Here is a 24,634-nt window from a genome sequence, read left to right on the forward strand (position 1 = left end):
AGGAATATGGGTATAATTATTGTTCTGTATGGGGATTATGGGTGAAATATCACAAATACACATGCCCAGGAACATATTTCATCTACTTCTGATAGGAATATGGGTATAATTATTGTTCTGTATGGGGATTATGGGTGAAATATCACAAATACACATGCCCAGGAACATATTTCATCTACTTCTGATAGGAATATGGGTATAATTATTGTTCTGTATGGGGATTATGGGTGAAATATCACAAATACACATGCCCAGGAACATATTTCATCTACTTCTGATAGGAATATGGGTATAATTATTGTTCTGTATGGGGATTATGGGTGAAATATCACAAATACACATGCTCAGGAACATATTTCATCTACTTCTGATAGGAATATGGGTATAACTATTGTTCTGTATGGGGATTATGGGTGAAATATCACAAATACACATGCCCAGGAACATATTTCATCTACTTCTGATAGGAATATGGGTATAATTATTGTTCTGTATGGGGATTATGGGTGAAATATCACAAATACACATGCCCAGGAACATACTTCATCTACTTCTGATAGGAATATGGGTATAATTATTGTTCTGTATGGGGATTATGGGTGAAATATCACAAATACACATGTCCAGGAACATACTTCATCTACTTCTGATAGGAATATGGGTATAATTATTGTTCTGTATGGGGATTATGGGTGAAATATCACAAATACACATGCCCAGGAACATACTTCATCTACTTCTGATAGGAATATGGGTATAATGGTTCTTTGTGGGTATTATAGGTGATATATCATGAATACACATGCCCAGTGTCATATTCGATCAATTCCTGGTAAGAACACGTATGTGTACAATTATTGTTTTATATGTTGATTATTGGTAAAATATGATGAAACATTTCATTAACTTTCGGTAAGAATATGGGTATATTTATTATTCTATATGGGGTTATGGTCAGAATGCTATGGATATACAGATCCTGTAACCTATTTGCATCTGACAGGACTACATGTCCATTGACTTCTCCCACCCCTGGCATCATAGGTCTTTGACCCAGTGTTCCCACCTCCTTATTAGGCCGGCCATGTCATAGAGATGAGCAGTCTTGCACCATACTTCTTGCTTATATACCTATATTATTCTCAATACATTGTTCTTTATAGGATGTTGGATCTTTTGCAGGATTTTATTGGTTACTTAGGTTTGTTGACATCAATAACTTTTAATGGAGATATATAGAATTTTTTAAAAATAACTTTTAATAAAATAATAGGTTTTATCTTAACAAAAATATTTGGAAATGGAACATACAGTGGGGCAAAAAAGTATTTAGTCAGTCCGCAATAGTGCAAGTTCCACCACTTAAAAAGATGAGAGGCGTCTGCAATTTACATCATAGGTAGACCTCAAATATGGGAGACAAACTGAGAAAAAAAAATCCAGAAAATCACATTGTCTGTTTTTTTAACATTTTATTTGCATATTATGGTGGAAAATAAGTATTTGGTCAGAAACAAAATTTCATCTCAATACTTTGTAATATATCCTTTGTTGGCAATGACAGAGGTCAAACGTTTTCTGTAAGTCTTCACAAGGTTGCCACACACTGTTGTTGGTATGTTGGCCCATTCCTCCATGCAGATCTCCTCTAGAGCAGTGATGTTTTTGGCTTTTCGCTTGGCAACACGGACTTTCAACTCCCTCCAAAGGTTTTCTATAGGGTTGAGATCTGGAGACTGGCTAGGCCACTCCAGGACCTTGAAATGCTTCTTACGAAGCCACTCCTTCGTTGCCCTGGCGGTGTGCTTTGGATCATTGTCATGTTGAAAGACCCAGCCACGTTTCATCTTCAATGCCCTTGCTGATGGAAGGAGGTTTGCACTCAAAATCTCACGATACATGGCCCCATTCATTCTTTCATGTACCCGGATCAGTCGTCCTGGCCCCTTTGCAGAGAAACAGCCCCAAAGCATGATGTTTCCACCACCATGCTTTACAGTAGGTATGGTGTTTGATGGATGCAACTCAGTATTCTTTTTCCTCCAAACACGACAAGTTGTGTTTCTACCAAACAGTTCCAGTTTGGTTTCATCAGACCATAGGACATTCTCCCAAAACTCCTCTGGATCATCCAAATGCTCTCTAGCAAACTTCAGACGGGCCCGGACATGTACTGGCTTAAGCAGTGGGACACGTCTGGCACTGCAGGATCTGAGTCCATGGTGGCGTAGTGTGTTACTTATGGTAGGCCTTGTTACATTGGTCCCAGCTCTCTGCAGTTCATTCACTAGGTCCCCCCGCGTGGTTCTGGGATTTTTGCTCACCGTTCTTGTGATCATTCTGACCCCATGGGGTGGGATTTTGCGTGGAGCCCCAGATCGAGGGAGATTATCAGTGGTCTTGTATGTCTTCCATTTTCTAATTATTGCTCCCACTGTTGATTTCTTCACTCCAAGCTGGTTGGCTATTGCAGATTCAGTCTTCCCAGCCTGGTGCAGGGCTACAATTTTGTTTCTGGTGTCCTTTGACAGCTCTTTGGTCTTCACCATAGTGGAGTTTGGAGTCAGACTGTTTGAGGGTGTGCACAGGTGTCTTTTTATACTGATAACAAGTTTAAACAGGTGCCATTACTACAGGTAATGAGTGGAGGAAAGAGGAGACTCTTAAAGAAGAAGTTACAGGTCTGTGAGAGCCAGAAAGCTTGATTGTTTGTTTCTGACTAAATACTTATTTTCCACCATAATATGCAAATAAAATGTTAAAAAAACAGACAATGTGATTTTCTGGATTTTTTTTTCTCAGTTTGTCTCCCATAGTTGAGGTCTACCTATGATGTAAATTACAGACGCCTCTCATCTTTTTAAGTGGTGGAACTTGCACTATTGCTGACTGACTAAATACTTTTTTGCCCCACTGTATATTTTAGTGTATACTGGTCTCTAGGTTAATACGAAGGCCATCATAACAAATCAAACAAAATAGCTTTCATGGAACAATAAATGATCCTGCTTACGTTCACATGTTTGATATAGGACTCGGTATTGCTTCTTCGTCAGTAGGCAAGGCATAATTGAGTCTTATGTGCCTGTTTTCCATCCAGGTTCACTTGAATGGGAATGGAAACTTTCATATTGTTCCCCGCTATACAGGGCAGATTTTTTTTTTTTTTGTGTGGCTGTTTCTGTGCTGCCACTATCATCCTCTATCACCTATAATACCCACAAAGAACCATTATACCCATATTCCTATCAGAAGTAGATGAGATATGTTCCTGAGCATGTGTATTTGTGATATTTCACCCATAATCCCCATACAGAACAATAATTATACCCATATTCCTATCAGAAGTAGATGAAGTGTGTTCCTGGGCATGTGTATTTGTGATATTTCACCCATAATCCCCATACAGAACAATAATTATACTCATATTCCTATCAGAAGTAGATGAAGTATGTTCCTGGGCATGTGTATTTGTGATATTTCACCCCTAATCCCCATACAGATCAATAGATATACCCATATTCCTATCAGAAGTAGATTAAGTATGTTCCTGAGCATGTGTATTTGTGATATTTCACCCATAATCCCCATACAGAACAATAGATATACCCATATTCCTATCAGAAGTAGATGAAGTATGTTCCTGGGCATGTGTATTTGTGATATTTCACCCATAATCCCCATACAGAACAATAGATATACCCATATTCCTATCAGAAGTAGATGAAGTATGTTCCTGGGCATGTGTATTTGTGATATTTCACCCATAATCCCCATACAGAACAATAATTATACCCATATTCCTATCAGAAGTAGATGAAGTATGTTCCTGAGCATGTGTATTTGTGATATTTCACCCATAATCCCCATACAGATCAATAATTATACCCATATTCCTATCAGAAGTAGATGAAGTATGTTCCTGGACATGTGTATTTGTGATATTTCACCCATAATCCCCATACAGAACAATAGTTATACCCATATTCCTATGAAATGTTGATGAGATATATCACCAGGCGTGTGTAACCCGATATTCTACACATAATCCCATATAGTTACAATCTTTTTTCCCTAATTCTATTATTAAACTTTAATCCAGCCCTGTGGATGTTCTGATTCATTTAAGTATTTCCATTGAATTCCCTTCTTCCTATATTACAAGAAGTCATTTCCTGGGCTGCATTTGTAAAATGTGCTGCCATCTAGTGGTGGAGTCTAGTATTGCAGCCCATCATCCCATAATCCCAATATGCAGTTTAGTCCGTACCCTGTGAGAACAATACATTTCCTCACTTCCTGTCTTCCATAGTTGGGTCGTATGTATCTAATGGGGAATCTCCAGCACCTACCTCCACCTGCAGAGCCGCACTCCACATATATGGCTCTGGCTACTCTGTGCCCACAGGACCTGTGATGAGGTCACAGGAGGGGAGGAGTTAGGGGTCACGTGATCAGGGGCCCTGGGAATGATATCCAGAGTGCAGAGGTTACATGGAAACTTCTCCTCAGTCAGTGACATTTCCGCCATTATTCGCCCCTCACTACTGGCACAATTACCCCGCGCCGCCTTTTCTACACATTGTTATGTGTGGAATGTAACGTGTGATTTCTCTGGAGACAAATAGACCCCACACATGAGGGAATTATCACCAGTTACCGGACGTCTACTATATGGCGGCATATGATTGTGCTATCGACTCCATATAAGGAGCTAAAATGACGAAATCTCATTTATTTAACCCCTTTCAGAGTCCGGTTAAGGCTCATATATGGCCATCCACCTCTCCAGTCACCGTGGGTTTTTTTTGTTAAAAGGATGGAGGGCTGCATCCATGCTTGGACTTTAGAGAGATTAATAAAATGTCGGTTCACAATCCCTATTCTTTACCCCTTAGGCTGCCGTCACACTATCAGTATTTGGTCAGTATTTTACATCAGTATTTGTAAGCCAAAATATTTGTCCTGTTTAACTAATTATCTGGAGATAAATGATTTTACAACGTGAGAGAGGCTTATAACCTTATACATGTACGCCATGGTGACGAATGGAAGACCACCTTCAATACACCTGAGGGGCAGATTGAAATTTGCTGATGCCATTCGGATTAAGCAATGCTCCATCAGTCTTTGAAAATGTCATAAATTATATGATTTTCTCACTGGTGAGTAGATTTGCGGTAGTTTACCTGGATGATATATTGAGTTACTCACGTACTCTGCAGGAGCATCATGAGCATGTCAGACAGCTGAAGTGGGAAAAACATTACCTAGCCATCCTCCTTTTTGACATTTCGAATAGAGCTCCATCATTAAAAAATGTTCTAGCACCAAGAAAGATAAAAAAAGATGGAAAATTCACTAAAAGTAGCCTGTCTTCCAAATAAAGTCATTACATGCAATCTGAAAAATTGTCTATGTTGTCACACGATCTGCCATGGTCTCTCTGAATTCACCCTTAATTCTACAGGTGAAATTTTCCCTATCACAAGTCCCTTGTCATGTTCCACCAGTTATGTTATATATGTGATTATATGCTCATGTCAGAATTTACATGTGGGAAGGACGACCCAACCCCTCCACAAAAGGCAGAACTCACACCGTTCCAATATTCAATAGGGTTTTCTCAAACATGGGCTTTCACGCCACTGCACCATCAAACACAATAAAGATGACAAACAACTGAAAATATTCCCCATAGAGGAGATTCCCCCACAGGTTCAGAATCGCATTGAATTACTAAATCAGAAAGAAATCTTAATTGTTTTAATATTTTTAACATACTTCTAATACATTCAAACATTTGTCATATTTTTTATCACCTTTTTTATAATACAGTTTTAATACATTTGTACTATAATAACACTTTGTTTGTTTATATCAAATTGGGTAATTATACTTTTCATATCCTGATATATTCTATATTATATAATACACAGCTGCCACCAATTCCTGTGTGTGTAGTTTGTTCCCGTGTTTTTTCGTTGTCCCTGGCATCCAGAGCGCTCCTCTGATGGATTGTCCGTTCTGTAGCCTGAGTGATCAGCCGACGCTCCTTGTATCGCCTTATTCACCTCATCTACAACACATCCCTCATTTTCCCTCACTCCCATTCACTACACGTTTTATCAGTTTCCACCATAGTAGCTTGACCCTGATACATGCTCACTAGGTTTATGCCCCATGTTACCAGAACAGCCGCGATCAGGAACCAACATGCGCTCTTCGAATAGACAGCTGTCACATACAAGATTCAATCACATTCTTGTTTTGTCAGCACTTCCATTTCTCACTATGTAACAGCCCAGGATGACATTCATTCTTATTACTTACTAGCTGAAGAGCCCGGCGTTGCCTGGGCATAGTAAATATCTGTGGTTAGTTATAGCACCTCACTGCTCCTATTTTCCAATCATGCCTCTCATTTTCCCCCTAACATCTCTCAGTTTTCCCCTCACTCCTCTTATTTTCCCCCTCACTCCTCTCATTCCCCCCTAACACTTGTCATTTCGACCTCACATCTGTCATTTTCCGATCACTCCACAATTTTCCCTCACTCCTCTCATTTTGCACTCACACCTTTTCATTTTCACCTCACACCCCTCATTTTCACCCCACACCTCTCATTTTCCCCTCACACCCCTCATTTTCACCCCACACCTCTCATTTTCCCCTCAGTATATACGTGTTTGTCATCTCCCTGAAACATAGTATATACCTGTATGTCATCTCCTGTATATAGTATAAACCTGTATGTCATCTCCCCTGTATATAGTATATACCTGCTGTATGTCATCTCCTCCTCTATATACCTATGTGTCATCTCTTCTTTTATATAGTATATACCTATATGTAATCTCCTCCTGTATATAGTATATACGTGTGTCATCTCCTCCTGTATATAGTATATACCTGTGTGTCATCTCCCCTGTACATAGTATATACCTGTGTGTCATCTCCCCTGTATATAGTATGTACCTGTATGTCATCTGCTCCTGTATATAGTATATACCTGTGTGTCATCTCCCCTGTATATAGTATGTACCTGTATGTCATCTCCCCGTATATATTATATACCTGTGTGTCATCTCCTCCTGTATATAGTATGTACCAGTGTGTCATCTCCACTGTATATAGTATGTACCTGTATGTCATCTCCCCTGTATATAGTATATACCAGTGTGTCATCTCCTCCTGTGTATAGTATATACCTGTATGTCATCTTCTCCTGTATATAGTATATACCTGTGTCATCTCCTCCTGTATATAGTATATACCTGTGTGTCATCTTCCCTGTATATAGTATATATCTGTGTGTCATCTCCTCCTGTATTAGACCACGTTCACACGTTATTTGGTAAGTATTTTTACCTCAGTATTTGTAAGCTAAATTGGCAGCCTGATAAATCCCCAGCCAACAGGAAGCCCTCCTCTCTGGCAGTATATATTAGCTCACACATACACATAATAGACAGGTCATGTGACTGACAGCTGCTGTATTTCCTATATGGTACATTTGTTGCTTTGGTAGTTAGTTTGCTTATTAATCAGATTTTTATTTTTGAAGGATAATACCAGACTTGTGTGTGTTTTAGGGCGAGTTTCATGTGTCAAGTTGTGTGTGTTGAGTTGCATGTGACTATTGTGAGATGAGTTTTGTGTGGCGACATGCGTGTGGCAACTTTTTGTGTGTCGAGTTGCATGTGACAGGTTAGTGTAGCAAGTTGTGTGCAGCAAGTTTTGCGCATGGCGAGTTTTGCGCGTGGCGAGTTTTATGTGTGGCGAGTTTTGAGTATGTGCAAGTTTTGTGTGAGGCAACTTTTTCATGTGTTGCAACTTTTGTGCATGTGGCAATTTTTCTGCATGTGCAAGTTTTGCGTGTGGCGAGTTTTCCATGAGGTGAGTTTTGAACATGTGGCAAGTTTTGCGTGAGACTAGCTTTGCATGTGGCGAGTTTTGCGCGTGGTGAGTTTTGAGCGGCGACTTTTGTGTTTCGACTTTTATGTGGCGAGGTTGGTGTATGTGTGGTGAAATGTGTGCTGAGGGTGGTATATGTGTTCAAGTGCGTGGTAGTGTGTGGCGCATTTTGTGTGTGTGTGTTCATATCCCCGTGTGTGGTGAGTATCCCATGTCGGGGCCCCACCTTAGCAACTGTACGGTATATACTCTTTGGCGCCATCGCTCTCACTCTTTAAGTCCCCCTTGTTCCCATTTGGCAGCTGTCAATTTGCCTCCAACACTTTTCCTTTCACTTCTTCCCCATTATGTAGATGCCAATCCCGGACATACACACCGGGCGAAGACCAGGTCAAGGGGGTTACCATCTTTGTGTGTTTCGGAGGTTGAGAGCTGTGAGAGGCCGAGAGAAGTGGTTAGTGATAGAAGCTGGGATGCAGATGTGGAAGTGGGGCTGTTTATGGGGATGGTAAAGTCTCCCAGGATAAGGGTTGGAGTTCTGAGGACATGAAGTGCGGCATCCAGGCTGAGAAATGGTCAAGGAACTGGGTGGGCGAGCCTGGCAGGGCCGGCTCCAGGTTTTTGAGGGCCCCGGGCGAAAGAGTCTCAGTGGGCCCCCCCTTTAACACATACCCCGATTCATGATCGCATATAAACACAGCCATGTAGTATATAACACTGCCCACGTAGCATATAGCAGCCCACGTAGCATATAGCAGCCCACGTAGCATATAGCAGCCCATGTAGTATATAGCACAGCCCACGTAGTATATAGCAGCGCAGCCCACGTAGTATATAGCAGCCCACGTAGTATATAGCAGCCCACGTAGTATATAGCAGCGCAGCCCACGTAGTATATAGCAGCGCAGCCCACGTAGTATATAGCAGTGCAGCCCACGTAGTATATAGCAGCGCAGCCCACGTAGTATATAGCAGCCCACGTAGCATATAGCAGCCCACGTAGCATATAGCAGCCCATGTAGTATATAGCACAGCCCACGTAGTATATAGCAGCGCTGCCCACGTAGCATATAGCAGCCCACGTAGCATATAGCAGCCCACGTAGCATATAGCAGCCCATGTAGTATATAGCACAGCCCACGTAGTATATAGCAGCGCAGCCCACGTAGTATATAGCAGCCCACGTAGTATATAGCAGCCCACGTAGTATATAGCAGCGCAGCCCACGTAGTATATAGCAGCGCAGCCCACGTAGTATATAGCAGCGCCACTCACTCAGGCACTGGTAGGACTAGGAGCTCCTCCTGAATCTGCCTCATAACTTCAGCAGCACGGCAGCCAGCCAGGGGCGGAGATCAGAGCAGAGAACATGCTCTCTCCGCCCACAAACAATGTCACACTGGCTGCCTTCTCTTAACCCCTATGTGCCTGCCTGGCTGCACTGACTGAGTGAGAAGATGCTTGTGTCAGAGCTGGCACATAGGGGTTAAGAGAACGCAGCCAGCAGTGACTTTGTGGGCGGAGAGAGCATGTTATCTCCTGCTCTGCTCTCCCAGCTGTATCTATGACAGCGTGAGTGGGCCCCCCTCTCTCTCTAGGGCCCCGGCATTTGCCCAGGTGCGCCGGGTGCTGACGCCGGCCCTGGAGCCTGGGGGCCGATATATAACCTCTAGTCTGAGGGAGAGGGGATGAAAGAGCTTGATTGTGTGGACCTCAAAGAAGGGAATGAGAGTGATGGAACCGGGGTATGACCTGGAAGGTGCATTGTGGGGACAGGAGTATGTCGACTCAACCACCATGTTTGTTTGTGGGTCTCGGGGAATGGGAGAATTGTAGGCCACCATGGGAAATGGCAGCAGGGGAGACAGTGTCAGAATCCTGAATCCAGGTTTCAGTGAGGGCCAACAGATTCAGAGAGTTGTTCAGAAAGTAATTGTGCAGAAAAAAAAAGTTTGTTACATACAGACCGTGGATCCCAAAGGGCACAATTAAAAGAAGGATATGAAGGAGTGCAAGTAATATTAAAAAGATTAGTGTGGTTGTGATACGAGGTAGGATAGGGGTTGAGGTTGGGGGATGGTGGACCAGGGTTAGGAGAGATATCCCCCGAGATCAGAAGGAGTAGGAGGATGAAGAGCAAATAGTTTTTGGAATTGTACGAAGTTTTTTTGTTCAGTGTGTTTGGGCACAATAGGCTGAGGTTTTTCAGGAAACTGAGAAGTGCATGGGAGCTGTACATGGGAGAGGGATGGAGAGAGGAGCTGATGTATAAGAGTTGTGATGGAGGGGGGATGGTGCTTTGAACGTGGATGGCAAGGGAACATAGGAGGATAGGAATAAAGCACATGGATAAAAGGGAGAGCAGAGTGTGGGTTACTTGACTCCTGATTTATATCAAAATAAGGTTAACCAGGAATTAAATTGTGTAGACATAAATTCCCTTTAAAACTAACTTTATTTTACATATTTAAAATGCGCCTACACAATGAAAAAGGTTTAATACCAATATAATACACTGACCAACATTAGTTTGCCTAAAGATTCCCTACAATAGACCTAAATAAATCCCTACCTGGCTGTGGAGGTTGGCACCCTAAAGAGCGATATGGCGCCCCCACTCAACATGGTCTATCCCTCACTTCCCTATCACAGCCCTCTTAAAAAAAGGTTGGAAAACATTGTATAATAGAGTAGGGATGAAGAGAGCCTTTTGGATAAACACACTCTATACAAAATACTTTGCAGAAATCTTATATGGCAACAATAATCATAGACCATCCGTAATCGTAGCTCATACTCCACAAAACAGTCCACTTTACACATATGCAATATATCGCAGGTATGTGCCCAAATGGGCTTATCTGAGTCGGTGCATCCAACTTACATAAGTTCACTCCTTAATATCTAAAAATCAATGTTTGCTTTGCCTGAACCGGTTCCCTGAAAAATGCACACAGGAAAATTGCCCACATGAAAACTGCCTACAGGAAAAATGCCCACAGGAAAATTCCCCACACGGAAAATTCCCCACATGGAAAATTCCCCACACAGAAAATTGCCAATTACAGAATCACAAAACTTTCAGATCTATGATATTTCAGGTGCAAGGTGAGGATGTTCACATAATATGTGATCAACTTGTGATTTACAGTTGACCTAGTGCAAACCTGCAAAAATGATGATCTGTGGTTTGCAGCAGTCTGTCATTATCAGCAATAGATAGATCCAGTCTGCTCTCATCTCTCACTGATTCTGCCTTACTCCTCCCACAAGCCCAAAACAGCAGCACATGCAGAACCAGCAGCAGTGTGATCCAGAGGAGCCATCACTGCTATCAGTGCTCGCAAAAGTATCACTGCTGCTGACAGAGATAGTTGGTCCTGGAAGCCCAAAAGGCACAGCAGAAAAGTGAGATTCTGTCACTTGTACCACTTTGTGTTCTTGCTGAGAATGTATGATATGCTTTTGCAGTGGAGTCCGATGGGCCCCAGTGCGAAATTTGGCCCTCCCCCCCACACACGTTGGTCAGATGTATGGGCCCCTGTAGTGTTCTAAATTCTATAAAGACGTATGAATTGCCCCCCTCCCCCTTCATTATGTAGTAATGTCCCCCATACTGGTATATATGCCCATCATCCTGGTGAATATGTCTGCTGTTGTGAATTCTGCTCTTGGGCTCCCTCCGGTGGTTATGAGTGGTAGTTCTGTGGTAGTTGGATCGCAGCATTTATCAGGTGTATCCATTTTTTGCAATCTGGGCTGGGCTATTTAAGTCCTGCTTTATCCTTTAGTCAGTGCCAGTTGTCCATTGTTTTTGGAGGATTCACATCCATTCCTGGTCTCTCCTGGTCTGCTGTTCATTTCTTCAAAGATAAGTTCTGGCCTTGTTTTTGCTGTCCACCTGCTGTGGACCATATAGTTCTGTGCTTTTTCATGTTTTGTTTTGTCCAGCTTTGTCTGTGAAGGATTTTTGCAGCCAAGCTGTGTCTCTGGAGATGCAGATATACCCTCCATGTCTTTAGTCAGATGTGGTGATTTGTATTTTCTGTGGTGGATATTTTCTAGCGTTTTTATACTGACCGCATAGTACTCTGTTCTATTCTTTCTTTTTAGCTAGTATGGCCTCCTATGCTAAATTCTGATTTCATGTCTGCGTATGTTATTTCCCTCTCCTCTCACAGTCAATATTTGTGGGGGGTTATCTATCCTTTGGGGATTTTCTCTGAGGCAAGATAGGTTTCCTGTTTCTGTCTTTGGGGGAAGTTAGTTCTTAGGCTGTGTCGAGGGGTCTAGGGAGTGTTAGGTACCCCCCACGGCTACTTCTAGTTGCGCAGCTAGGTTCAGGGTTTGCGGTCAGTACAGGGACCACCTTCTCCAGAGTCCGTCTCATACTGCTCCTAGGCTACCAGATCATAACAGTACAACTGGCCCACAATGAGTTAAATGCATCTCAGAAGAAGGGAAGGAAGCTCTTGAGCCATTTTTTTTTCCTCCAGTCTATTTTGTGTTCTCTTCCCTCTTAATCTCTGGGTGGCTATGGAACCTAGTATTAACATGAATGTTCAGGAGTCAGTTTCTCGGGTGGATCAGCTTGCTGCTAGGGTACAGGGTATTTCAGATTTTATTATTCAGACTCCTGCCTTAGAACCTAAGATTCCCACTCCTGATTTGTTTTTTGGTGACAGATCCAAATTTTTGAGTTTCAAAAATACTGTATATACTTGAGTATAAGCCGACCCGAGTATAAGCCGACCCCCCCTAATTTTGCCACAAAAAACTGGGAAAACTTATTGACTCGAGTATAAGCCTAGGGTGGAAAATGCAGCAGCTACCGGTGAATTTCAAAAATAAAAATAGATGCTCCATACCGTTCATTATGGCCCCATAGCTGTGCCATATAGTGCTCTGCACCGTTCATTATTGCCCCATAGATGTACCATAGAAAGCTGTGCCATATAGTGCTCTGCACCGTTCATTATTGCCCCATAGCTGCCATATAGTGCTCTGCACCATTCATTATTGCCCCATAGCTGCCATATAGTGCTCTGCACCGTTCATTATTGCCCCATAGCTGTGCCATAGAAAGCTGTGCCATTGCTGCTGCAATAAAAAAAAAAAAAGCCATACTTACCTCTCGCTGCCGCAGCTCCCAGCGTCCGGTCCCGGCGTCTCTCTGCACTGACTGATCAGGCAGAGGGTGCTGCGCACACTATATGCGTCATCGCGCCCTCTGACCTGAACAGTCAGAGCAAGAGGACACGAAGACAAGATAATTGAAAACAATAACATTCTACTCACCTTTCCTCTGCTCCTACGTCGCCCAGTGTCTTTTGTAGCCACCGCACAGCACGGCAGCTGACATCGGAGTGTGCACCATTTCATGCACCGCTCCCTGTGGCTGCACCTCTGATGTCAGCTCACAGCCAACGCGCCGGCAGCATGTATCGCAGTGCAGGGACCCCACGGGTCTCTGCAACATGATGCATGTCATCTGAATCTGCATCTTCAGTGAAGATGCAGATCCAGCAGAAGCAGGCACCTGTACCCCCTTGCCTGGTAGTGGACTTGATGCCTGCGACCACAGTCATTACACATCTGTGTTTTTTTGTATTGGTGAACCAATAGTCTTATCTATCCCCATATTTGTTAATTTATTTTCAATAAAAGTGTATTTTGAGTTCATCTACAGTATTCTATTCTTCTTGTAGTGCTAACAATGGAGTTTTCAAAAAGCCAGAGAAACAACAAAGTTATGATTTACTTGGGGTTTGAATATCTTGCATTTCGTACTATTGGCAAACAGCCAATCACAGAAGCGCACACTCTGTGAGAGCCTCTGTGATTGGCTGTTGCAGTCAGACTGCATTTCCTCGATCTGAACGGTGTTTTTGCTTGGTTGCCACCCCTGAAAATGGCGATAGTGTGGCTGTACCCATACCTGTATACTATCCCCCTGTCCTGCAGAGCATCTCACCTATAATTCTATATTATTCTCATGCCCTGCAGAGCATCTCACCTATAATTCTATATTATTCCCCTGCCCTGCAGAGTATCTCACCTATAATTCTATATTGTTCTCCTGCCCTGCAGAGTATCTCACCTATAATTCTATATTGTTCTCCTAATCTGCAGAGTAGATCTCTGGTCTGATGAGATGAAGATAGAGCATTTTGGTGATAATTCTAAATGGTATGTGTGGAGAAAACCAGGCACTCATCACCTGCGTAATACAATCCCAACAGTGAAACATGGTGGTGACAGCATCATGCTATGGGGGTGTTTTTCAGCTGCAGGGACAGGACGACTGGTTGCAACTGAAGGAAACATGAATGCGGACAAGTATAGAGATATCCCGGATGAAAACCTCTTCCAGAGTGCTCTGAACCTCAGACTTGGCCAAAGGTTCCCCTTCCAATAAGACAATGACCCTAAGCACACAGCTAAAATAACAAAGAGTAGCTTCAGAACAACTCTGTGATCATTCTTGACTGGCCCAGCCAGAGCCCTGACCTAATCCCAATCGAGCATCCTTGGAGAGACCTGAAAATGGCTGTCCACCAACATTCACCACTCAACCAGATGGAACTTGGGAGGATCTGCAAGGAAGAATGGCAAAGGATCCCCAAATCCAGGTGTGAAAAACTTGTTGCATCATTCCTAAGAAGACTCATGGCTGTAGAAGCTCTAAAAGTTTTTATTTTTTAGTAAATCTGCAAAAATTTCTACATTTCTGTTTTTCCAGACATTATGATTGCACATATCCCTAGTCTGTATAACAATATTGCACTCATTTACTGACAGACCGCCGCATGGCCATTAGTTAGAAGCTGCTATTGATCTTTGGACCAGGTAAGTTTTCCCTGAGTGCTACATATTGGGCCATCTGAAAACTGAGTTTAGTCTAGGACAATTTGCACTACTAATTGACAGCTGTTACAATAGCAAACTAGGGCAGTCCCTATAGGATTAAAAGCATAATTATACTGTATTTTCACATACTTTCTATTCCTGACTGACTGCCACTGGAGTGGCTTATATACTTACAAAGTACCGTATATACTCGAGTATAAGCCGAGATTTTCAGCCCAAATTTTTGGGCTGAAAGTGCCCCTCTCGGCTTATACTCGAGTCACGGTAGCGGTGGGGTCGGCAGGTGAGGGGGTGAGGGCGCTGAGGTATACTTACCTAGTCCCAGCGATCCTCGCGCTGTCCCTGCCTTCCTCCCCGTCTTCTGTGCTGCAGCTTCTTCCCCTCTTCAGCGGTCACGTGGGACCGCTCATTACAGAAATGAATAGGCGGCTCCACCTCCCATAGGGGTGGAGCCGCCTATTCATTTCTCTAATCAGCGGTGCCGGTGACCGCTGACAGGAAGAGGCTGCAGCACAGAAGACGGGGAGGAAGGCAGGGACAGCGCGAGGATAGCTGGGACTAGGTGAGTATGTTATATTTACCTGTCCACGTTCCAGCCGCCGGGCGCCGCTCCATCTTCCCGGCGCCTCCATCTTCCCGGCGTCTCCGCTCTGACTGTTCAGGTCAGAGGGCGCGATGACGCATATAGTGTGCGCGGCGCCCTCTGCCTGATCAGTCAGAGCAGAGATGCCGGGAAGAGGGAGGCGCCGGGACCGGACGCTGGGAGCTGCAATCAAGAGAGGTGAGTATGTGGTTTTTATTTTTTTTTATTGCAGCAGCAGCAGCGGCCATGGCACAGATATATGTGCAGCATCTATGGGGCAGTATGAACGGCACACAGCACTATATGGGGCATCTGTGCAGCATCTATGGGGCAGTATGAACGGCACACAGCACTGTATGGGGCATCTGTGCAGCATCTATGGGGCAGTATGAACGGCACACAGCACTGTATGGGGCATCTGTGCAGCATCTATGGGGCAGTATGAACGGCACACAGCACTATATGGGGCATCTGTGCAGCATCTATGGGGCAGTATGAACGGCACACAGCACTATATGGGGCATCTGTGCAGCATCTATGGGGCAGTATGAACGGCACACAGCACTATATGGGGCATCTGTGCAGCATCTATGGGGCAGTATGAACGGCACACAGCACTATATGGGGCATCTGTGCAGCATCTATGGGGCAATATGAACGGCACACAGCACTATATGGGGCATCTGTGCAGCATCTATGGGGCAATATGAACGGTGCAGAGCACTATATGGCACAGCTATGGGGAAATAATGATCTATTTTTATTTTTGAAATTCACCGGTAAATGCTGCATTTCCACCCTAGGCTTATACTCGAGTCAATAAGTTTTCCCAGTTTTTTGTGGCAAAATTAGGGGGGTCGGCTTATACTCGGGTCGGCTTATACTCGAGTATATACGGTATATAGTTTGAAGTCTGGGATCTGCCTATATGTGGCTAGATTTCTGACTGTGTTGGATAACATGATACATGATTTTAGACTTTTTTTTTTAGTCTTGTCTCCCATGAATATAGGTCAATATTAAATAAGGTCTCCTGATGAGTCGCCTTTGGTGAGGATGATGAAATCCATAGAAATGAGAGACTTGGAGAGCGAGTGCGTAGACGTCACCTCACCGTATCTACTGTAACGTGGGGTATATGTTTTTTTCTATTAGTCACTTTCTAACAAACCTTCAGGGGTGAAATATGGGTATAGTTTTACATTTGGAATTAATAAACTTTAGTTTTACTCTTTTATCAGCAAACATGAGGAATGACAAGAGACAACACCTTTAAGAAAATACAATTTTGGTTAAAAGTATTTCAACATTCTGATCATAAAAAAAGGTTTCTCCCCTATGTGACGTCTCTTATGTTTATTAACAATTGATTTCCAAGTAAAATATTTCCCACATTAAGAAAAAGCATGTGTGAATGCTCTGATGTCTAATAAGATGCTCTTTCCGGTTAAAACATTTCCCACATTCTGAACATGAAAAAGGCTTCTCCCCTGTGTGAGTTCTCTGGTGCTTAACTAAATCTGATTTCTGGTTAAAACATTTCCTACATTCCGAACAGTAAAAAGGCCTCTCCCCTGGGTGATTTCTCTGGTGTGTAACAAGCTCTGATTTCTGGGTAAAACATTTCCCACATTCTGAACAGGAAAAAGGCTTCTCCCCTCTGTGACTGCTCTGATGTCTAATAAGTTGCGCTTTCCGGTTAAAACATTTCCCACACTCTGAACATGAAAAAGGCTTCTTCCCTGTGTGAGTTCTCTGGTGCTTAACTAAATCTGATTTCTGGTTAAAACATTTCCTACATTCCGAACAGTAAAAAGGCCTCTCCCCTGGGTGATTTCTCTGGTGTGTAACAAGCTCTGATTTCTGGGTAAAACATTTCCCACATTCTGAACAGGAAAAACGCTTCTCCCCTGTGTGAATGCTCTGATGTTTAATAAGATGCTCTTTCCGGTTAAAACATTTCCCACATTCTTAACAGCAAAAAGGATTCTCCGCTGTGTGAATTCTCTGATGCTTAACCAAATCTGATTTCTGGTTAAAACATTTCCCACATTCTTAACAGCAAAAAGGCTTCTCCCCTGTATGAGTTCTCTGGTGATTAACCAAATCTGATTTCTGATTGAAACATTTCCCACATTCTGAACAGGAAAAAGGCTTCTCTCCTGTGTGAGTTCTCTGGTGCTTAACCAAATCTGATTTCTGATTGAAGCTTTTCCCACATTCTGAACAGTAAAAAGGCTTCTCTCCTGTGTGAATTCTCTGGTGTGCAACAAGCTCTGATTTCTTTTTGAAACATTTCCCACATTCTGAACAGGAGAAAGGCTTCTCCCCTGTGTGAGTTCTTAGATGTGTAACAAGATTATATTTATGGGTAAAACATTTCCCACATTCTGAACATGAAAAAGGCTTCTCCCCTGTGTGAATTCTCTGATGCTTAACCAAATCTGATTTCTGGTTAAAACATTTCCCACATTCTTAACAGCAAAAAGGCTTCTCCCCTGTATGAGTTCTCTGGTGATTAACCAAATCTGATTTCTGATTGAAACATTTCCCACATTCTGAACAGGAAAAAGGCTTCTCTCCTGTGTGAGTTCTCTGGTGCTTAACCAAATCTGATTTCTGATTGAAGCTTTTCCCACATTCTGAACAGTAAAAAGGCTTCTCTCCTGTGTGAATTCTCTGGTGTGCAACAAGATCTGATTTCTGGTTGAAACATTTCCCACATTCTGAACAGGAGAAAGGCTTCTCCCCTGTGTGAGTTCTTAGATGTGTAACAAGATTATATTTATGGGTAAAACATTTCCCACATTCTGAACATGAAAAAGGCTTCTCCCCTGTGTGAATTCTCTGGTGCTTAACCAAATCTGATTTCTGATGGTAACTTTTCCCACATTCTGAACAGGAAAAAGGCTTCTCCCCTGTGTGAGTTCTCTGGTGATAAACCAAATCTGATTTCTGATGAAAACTTTTCCCACATTCTGAACAGGAAAAAGGCTTCTCCCCTGTATGAGTTCTCTGGTGATTAACCAAATCTGATTTCTGGTTAAAACATTTCCCACATTCTGAACAGGAAAAAGGCTTCTCCCCTGTGTGAGTTCTCTGGTGCTTAACCAAATCTGATTTCTGATTGAAACGTTTCCCACATTCTGAACAGTAAAAAGGCTTCTCCCCTGTGTGAATTCTCTGGTGTGCAACAAGCTCTGATTTCTGGTTGAAACATTTCCCACATTCTGAACAGGAGAAAGGCTTCTCCCCTGTGTGAGTTCTTAGATGCTTAACAAGATTATATTTCTGGATAAAACATTTCCCACATTCTGAACAGGAAAAAGGCTTCTCCCCTGTGTGAGTTCTCTGGTGCTTAACCAAACATGATTTTTGTTTGAAACTTTTCCTACATTCTGAACAGCAAAAAGGCTTCTCCCCTGTGTGAATTCTCTGGTGTGTAACAAGTTCTGATTTCTGGTTGAAACATTTCCGACATTCTGAACAGGGAAAGGGCTTCTCCCCTGTGTGAGTTCTTAAATGCATTACAAGATTACATTTCTGGGTAAAACGTCCCCCACATTGTGAACAGGAAAAAGGCTTCTCCCCTGTGTGAGTTCTCTGGTGGTTAACAAAAACTGATTTCCATGAAAAATATTTCCCACATTTTGAACATGAAAATGACTTCTTTGCTTTAGGAGCAGTTCGTTTTTTAATGCCTCTTTTGTGACTTTGATTATCCTTATTATTCAGTAATGAATCAGAAGATGGGACCTGTTTCATAGGATCAGTTGACAGATCTTTGCTGTGAAGGGATGATGGTATATCTGGAGTAACAGCAGTCACTTCAGTTGTATCTTGTAGGATCTCAAGATAATCAGATTTAAAAATTGAAGATGGTAGATGTCCCTCTGATCTCCTGGTATAGTCATCTGCTAAGATAAAAAAATATATATTTTTAACAACATATTCTTGAGTTTCATATTTTTGAACATTTCTACTTAGTTTGCCAATTTTATGGACAGTTTATGTAAAAAAAAACTTTAATTATTTACAAAGACAATGACAGTTCACAGTCTAATAGAAAACCTTGTTAGATGAACCAGTAGTGCGTGGTGTTCAACTTTTTGTTCATTCTGCCTCCCAAACATCAAATAAAAAGAAACCAATCAATGTTATGTTGGCAAAAATAATACCAATTCTCATCTCACAAAAAACAAGTCCCCATCCAGGTATCATCTGTCAATGGAAAAACAGAAGTTCCCACACTATTAGTGGCTCAAAGACTGTTGAAAAGCAACAAGCTTTCTATAAACCAATCCAACAAAATCCGCTTTCACTTATGAGTCTCAGTGCAGTGTGCTCAAACAACATTTAGGATCCCTGTATTTAGCAATATTATAGTGAGACGAGTCCACTTAATTTACGGTGTGTGTTTCCTGGAGCACAATTTAGGCACTATTTGTTGGGTAATAAAATGGCAAATGTGTAAATTTCACTCTCCAACATTCACTGCGAGTTAATTTCCGGAAAATGTTTGTGGAGTCAAAATATTCACTCCTCCTATAGATTATAACCCTCAGTGAATCAATTTATAAAATGGAATCACTTTATGGCGATTTAACCCCTTAGTGACAGAGTCAATTTGGTACTTAATGACCGAGCCAATTTTTACAATTCTGACCACTGTCACTTTATGAGGTTATAACTCTGGAACGCTTTAACGGATCCCACTGATCCTGAGACTGTTTTTTCGTGACATATTGTACTTCATGATAGTTGTAACATTTCTTCGATATTACTTGCGATTATTTATGAAATAAACAGAAATATGGCGAAAATTTTAAAAATGTTGCAATTTTTAAACTTTGTATTTTTATTCCCTTAAATCAGAGAGATATGTCGTGAAAATTAGTTAATAAATAACATTTCCCACATGTCTACTTTACATCAGCACAATTTTGGAAACAAATTTTTTTTTGTTAGGGAGTTATAAGAGTTAAATTTGACCAGCTATTTCTAATTTTTACAGCACCATTTTTTTTAGGGACCACATCACATTTGAAGTCATTTTGAGGGGTCTATATAATAGAAAATAACCAAGTGTGACACTAATCTAAAAACTGCACCCCTCAAGGTGCTCAAAACCACATTCAAGAAGTTTATTAACCCTTTACGTGCTTCACAGGAACTGAAACAATGTGGAAGGAAAAAATGAACATTTAACTTTTTTTTGCAAACATTTTACTTCAGAACCATTTTTTTTATTTTCACAAGTGTAAAAACAGAAATTTAACCATAAATTTTGTTGTGCAATTTCTCCTGAATATGCAGATACCCCATATGTGGGGGTAAACCACTGTTTGGGCGCACCGCAGAGCTTGGAAGTGAAGGAGCACCGTTTTACTTTTTCAATGTAGAATTGGTTGGAATTGAGATCGGACGCCATGTCGCGTTTGGAGAGCCCCTGATATGCCTAAACAGTGGAAACCCCCACAAGTGACACCATTTTGGAAACTAGACCCCTTAAGGAACTTATCTAGATGTGTGGTGAGCACTTTAAACCCCCAGGTGCTTCACAGAAGTTTATAACGTAGAGCCGTGAAAATAAAAATTGCATTTTTTTTTTACAAAAATGATCTTTATGCCCCCAAATTTTTATTTTCACAAGGGTAACAGGAGAAATTAGACCACAAACGTTGTTGTTGACCGATTTCTCCTGAGTATGTCGATACCCCATTTGTAGGGTTAAACCACTGTTTGGGCGCACCGCAGAGCTTGGAAGAGAAGGAGTGCAGTTTTACTTTTTCAATGTAGAATTGGCTGGAATTGAGATCAGATGCCATGTCGCATTTGGAGAGCCCCTGATGTGCCTAAACAGTGGAAACCCCCCACAAGTGACCCCATTTTGGAAACTAGACCCCCCATGAAACTTATCTAGATGTGTGGTGAGAACTTTGAATACCCAAGTGCTTCACAGAAGTTTATAATGCAGAGTCGGGAAAATAAAAAAATATTTTTTTTTCCACAAAAAAGATTTTTTAGCCCCAAGTTTTTATTTTCACAAGCGTAACAGGAGAAACTGGACCCCAAAAGTTGTTGTCCAATTTATCCCGAGTACGCTGATGCCCCATATGTGGGGGTAAACCACTGTTTGGGCGCATGGCAGAGCTCAGAAGGGAGTGAGCACCATTTGACTTTTTGAGCCCAAAATTGGCTGTCGTGTTTGGAGACCCCCTGATGTACCTAAACAGTGGAAACCCCCCAATTCGAACTCCAACCCTAACCCCAACACACCCCTAACCCTAATCTCAACCCAATCCATAATCCTAATCACAACCCTAACGATAATCACAACCCTAAGCCCAAAACAACCCTAATATCAACCCTAACCATAACCCTAATCAAAACCCTAAATCCAACACACCCCTAATCCTAATCTCAACCCTAACCTCAAACCTAACCCTAATCCCAATACACCCCTAACCCTAATCCCAACCCTAACCTTAACCCTAATCCCAAACCTAACCCTAATCCCAAACGTAACCGTAATGCCAACCCTAACCCTAATGCCAACCCTAATCCAAACCTTAACCCTAATTCCAACTCTAACCCTAACTTTAGCCGCAACCCTAGCCCTAACTTTAGCCCCAACCCTAACTTTAGACCCAACCCTAACTTTAGCCTTAACCCTAACTTTAGCCCTAACCCTAAATTTAACCCTAACCCTAGCCCTAACTTTAGCCCCAACCCTAACCCTAGCCCTAAGGCTACTTTCACACTTGCGTCGTGTGGCATCCGTCGCCATCCGTCGTTTTGGACAAAAAACGGATCCTGCAAATGTGCCCGCAGAATGCCTTTTTTGCCCATAGACTTGTATTTCCGACGGATGGCCACACGTCGCGTCCGGCGTGCACTGGATCCTTTGTGTTTTGGCGGACCATCGTCACAAAAACACGTTCAATGTAACTTTTTATTGTACATCGCGTCTGCCATTTCCACGCATGCGTGGCCGTATCTCTGCCCCCTCCTCCCCAGGACATAGACTGGGCAGCGGATGCGTTGAAAAACTGCATCCGCTGCCCACGTTGTGCACAATTTTCACAACGTGTGTCGGTACGTTGGGCCGACGCATCGCGACGGCCCCGTACCGATGCAAGTGTGAAAGAAGCCTAACCCTAGCCTTAACCCTAAATTTAGCCCCAACCCTAACCCTAATTTTAGCCCCAACTCCTCTCTCCTGCCGGCCAGCAGATGGCGGCAGATGGCGGACGCACTGCGCATGCGCCCGCTATTTTCTTTCCCGATGAAGAAGCCGGCGGGCAGGAGGGGACGCAGGAGGACCCAGGGACACCGGTAAGAATGATAAGGGGATTCAGGGACCCTATTTCTCTGTCCTCTGATGTGCGATCACATCAGAGGACAGAAAATGACAGACAGCTTCTTTTTTTTTTTTTTGCGACCGCCGGTAAACAGTTAATTACCCCGATCATGTTCTTTGGGGTCTCGGCTACCCCCGGCAGCCGAGACCCCAAAGATCCTCCGGGTGCCGGCCGGCGCCCATCGGGAGCCACGAGGAGCACCGGGGGAGACAGGTATCGGGGGGCTATCGGGGACCCCATTTCTCTGTCCTCTGATGTGCGATCAAATCGGAGGACAGAGAAATTAAAAGGGAAATCGCGTTTTTTTTTTGCGATCGCCGGTAAACTGTTAATTACCGGCGATCGCAACTCGTGGGTTGGTAAAAAAACCCCGAATCATGTTCTCTGGGGTCTCGGCTTCACCCCCGGCAGACGAGACCCCAGAGGAAATCTGACTCGGGGGGGGCGCTATTCACTTTTTCCACAGCGCCATTAATTAACTGCGCTGTGGTTTAAGTACCCTTAACTGCCGCCGTTAAAAGGCGTATCGGCGGCAGTTAATATTGTGGCTATTGTGAGGCTTAAAAAAAATGACATCCAGCAAAATGTCACCGGCGATGGCGGTGGCTGCGCAGTAGCATCTATAAGTAAGAGATAGATGCTACTGGGCAAGCACCGCCAGTGTCATTTTGCTGGATGTCGTTTTTTTTCTAAGCTTCACAATAGCCACAATATTATAGGCATTATCAACAATAATATCAACACTATTATATGCATTACGTAAAATAGGGGGCATATCACTGAATGATCAGTGACCAGTCATAAGTCAAAACATATGAATATGTGAGCAGAGTACCACATAAAACCCCACCCACAGCACCACCCGCAGCCCCACCCACAGCCCAGACCACAGCCCAGACCACAGCCCAGACCACAGCCCCGCCATGGAGCACGAGAATCTCATTAACTGAAAATTACAAATAAAGATTAATCAACAACCACAAGATGGATTTCATCACCAGGTATCTATGTAATCAGTATAACGGCGCTGACCTGACACTGTCTGTAGGTTCCTGTGCACAATCCTGCTGACCGGTTCACTTTAAATTTAGATCTTAGGCATTTGGAAGAGGTGATGGAGAGCTTTTTTAAGACTATCAGGGAGATACAGACTCACATAAGTCAGGCAGATCAATCCCACCACAATCAAACTATCATACAGAATGAACAGGTAAAAAAAAATAGACAGAATAAAAAAAAATGTCACATCCTCAACAACAACATACGTACATACGTACGAGGGGAGAATTCCACCAGTAAACCAAAGTTGCACTCATTTATGGTGGACCATTGGAGCTACTATGAATCCTGACCAGAAGATTAGAGAAAATAATATTGCTCCCCATTTCAGGAGAGTTTGTGCAGTAATCTGAATTCCTTAGGATCGAAAACATAATGGAATTTATGTCGTGGAGTGAATCCATGAAACCAGGGCTTGAGCCATGAGAACACATCTCCTGCAGGCGTAAAGAAATGTATTTTGCAGCCTTCAGCCACACACAGCTTACAGATATATCATGGCACAGGTATAATGTTTTTCCTGTAGTTTATCACAATCCTCATTGAAATTAGTTTTAATACAAATTGAAAAGTCAGGATAAAGGGAAACTGTTACTATTGTACAGAAATTCACACTTGGCCTCACTGCACATTCAATGTTGATCATAAAAGTGGTTTGACAGAAAGACTGGACCTGGTCTTGTAGGGACCATATGAGCACATTCAGCAGCACAGGAGGGAGAGAAGGTAGTTTCATCCAGAAAGATATCAGGGTTCTAGGAAGCCAACAGCATCATTACCCTCCGCTTTCTCTTACAGACCCATCATAATATATTTCTGCAAGTGATAATCTAACTTGTCA

At 42.7% G+C, this 24,634-nt stretch overlaps 1 pseudogene; it reads right to left on the minus strand.

The window, feature by feature from the left end:
• LOC138666427 (zinc finger protein 208-like) overlaps window positions 1-24,634 on the minus strand; it is a 126,221-nt pseudogene that overhangs the window by 88,467 nt on the left and 13,120 nt on the right.

Source organism: Ranitomeya imitator, chromosome 2 (assembly GCF_032444005.1).
Source record: "Ranitomeya imitator isolate aRanImi1 chromosome 2, aRanImi1.pri, whole genome shotgun sequence".
Classification (NCBI taxonomy): Eukaryota; Metazoa; Chordata; class Amphibia; order Anura; family Dendrobatidae; genus Ranitomeya; species Ranitomeya imitator.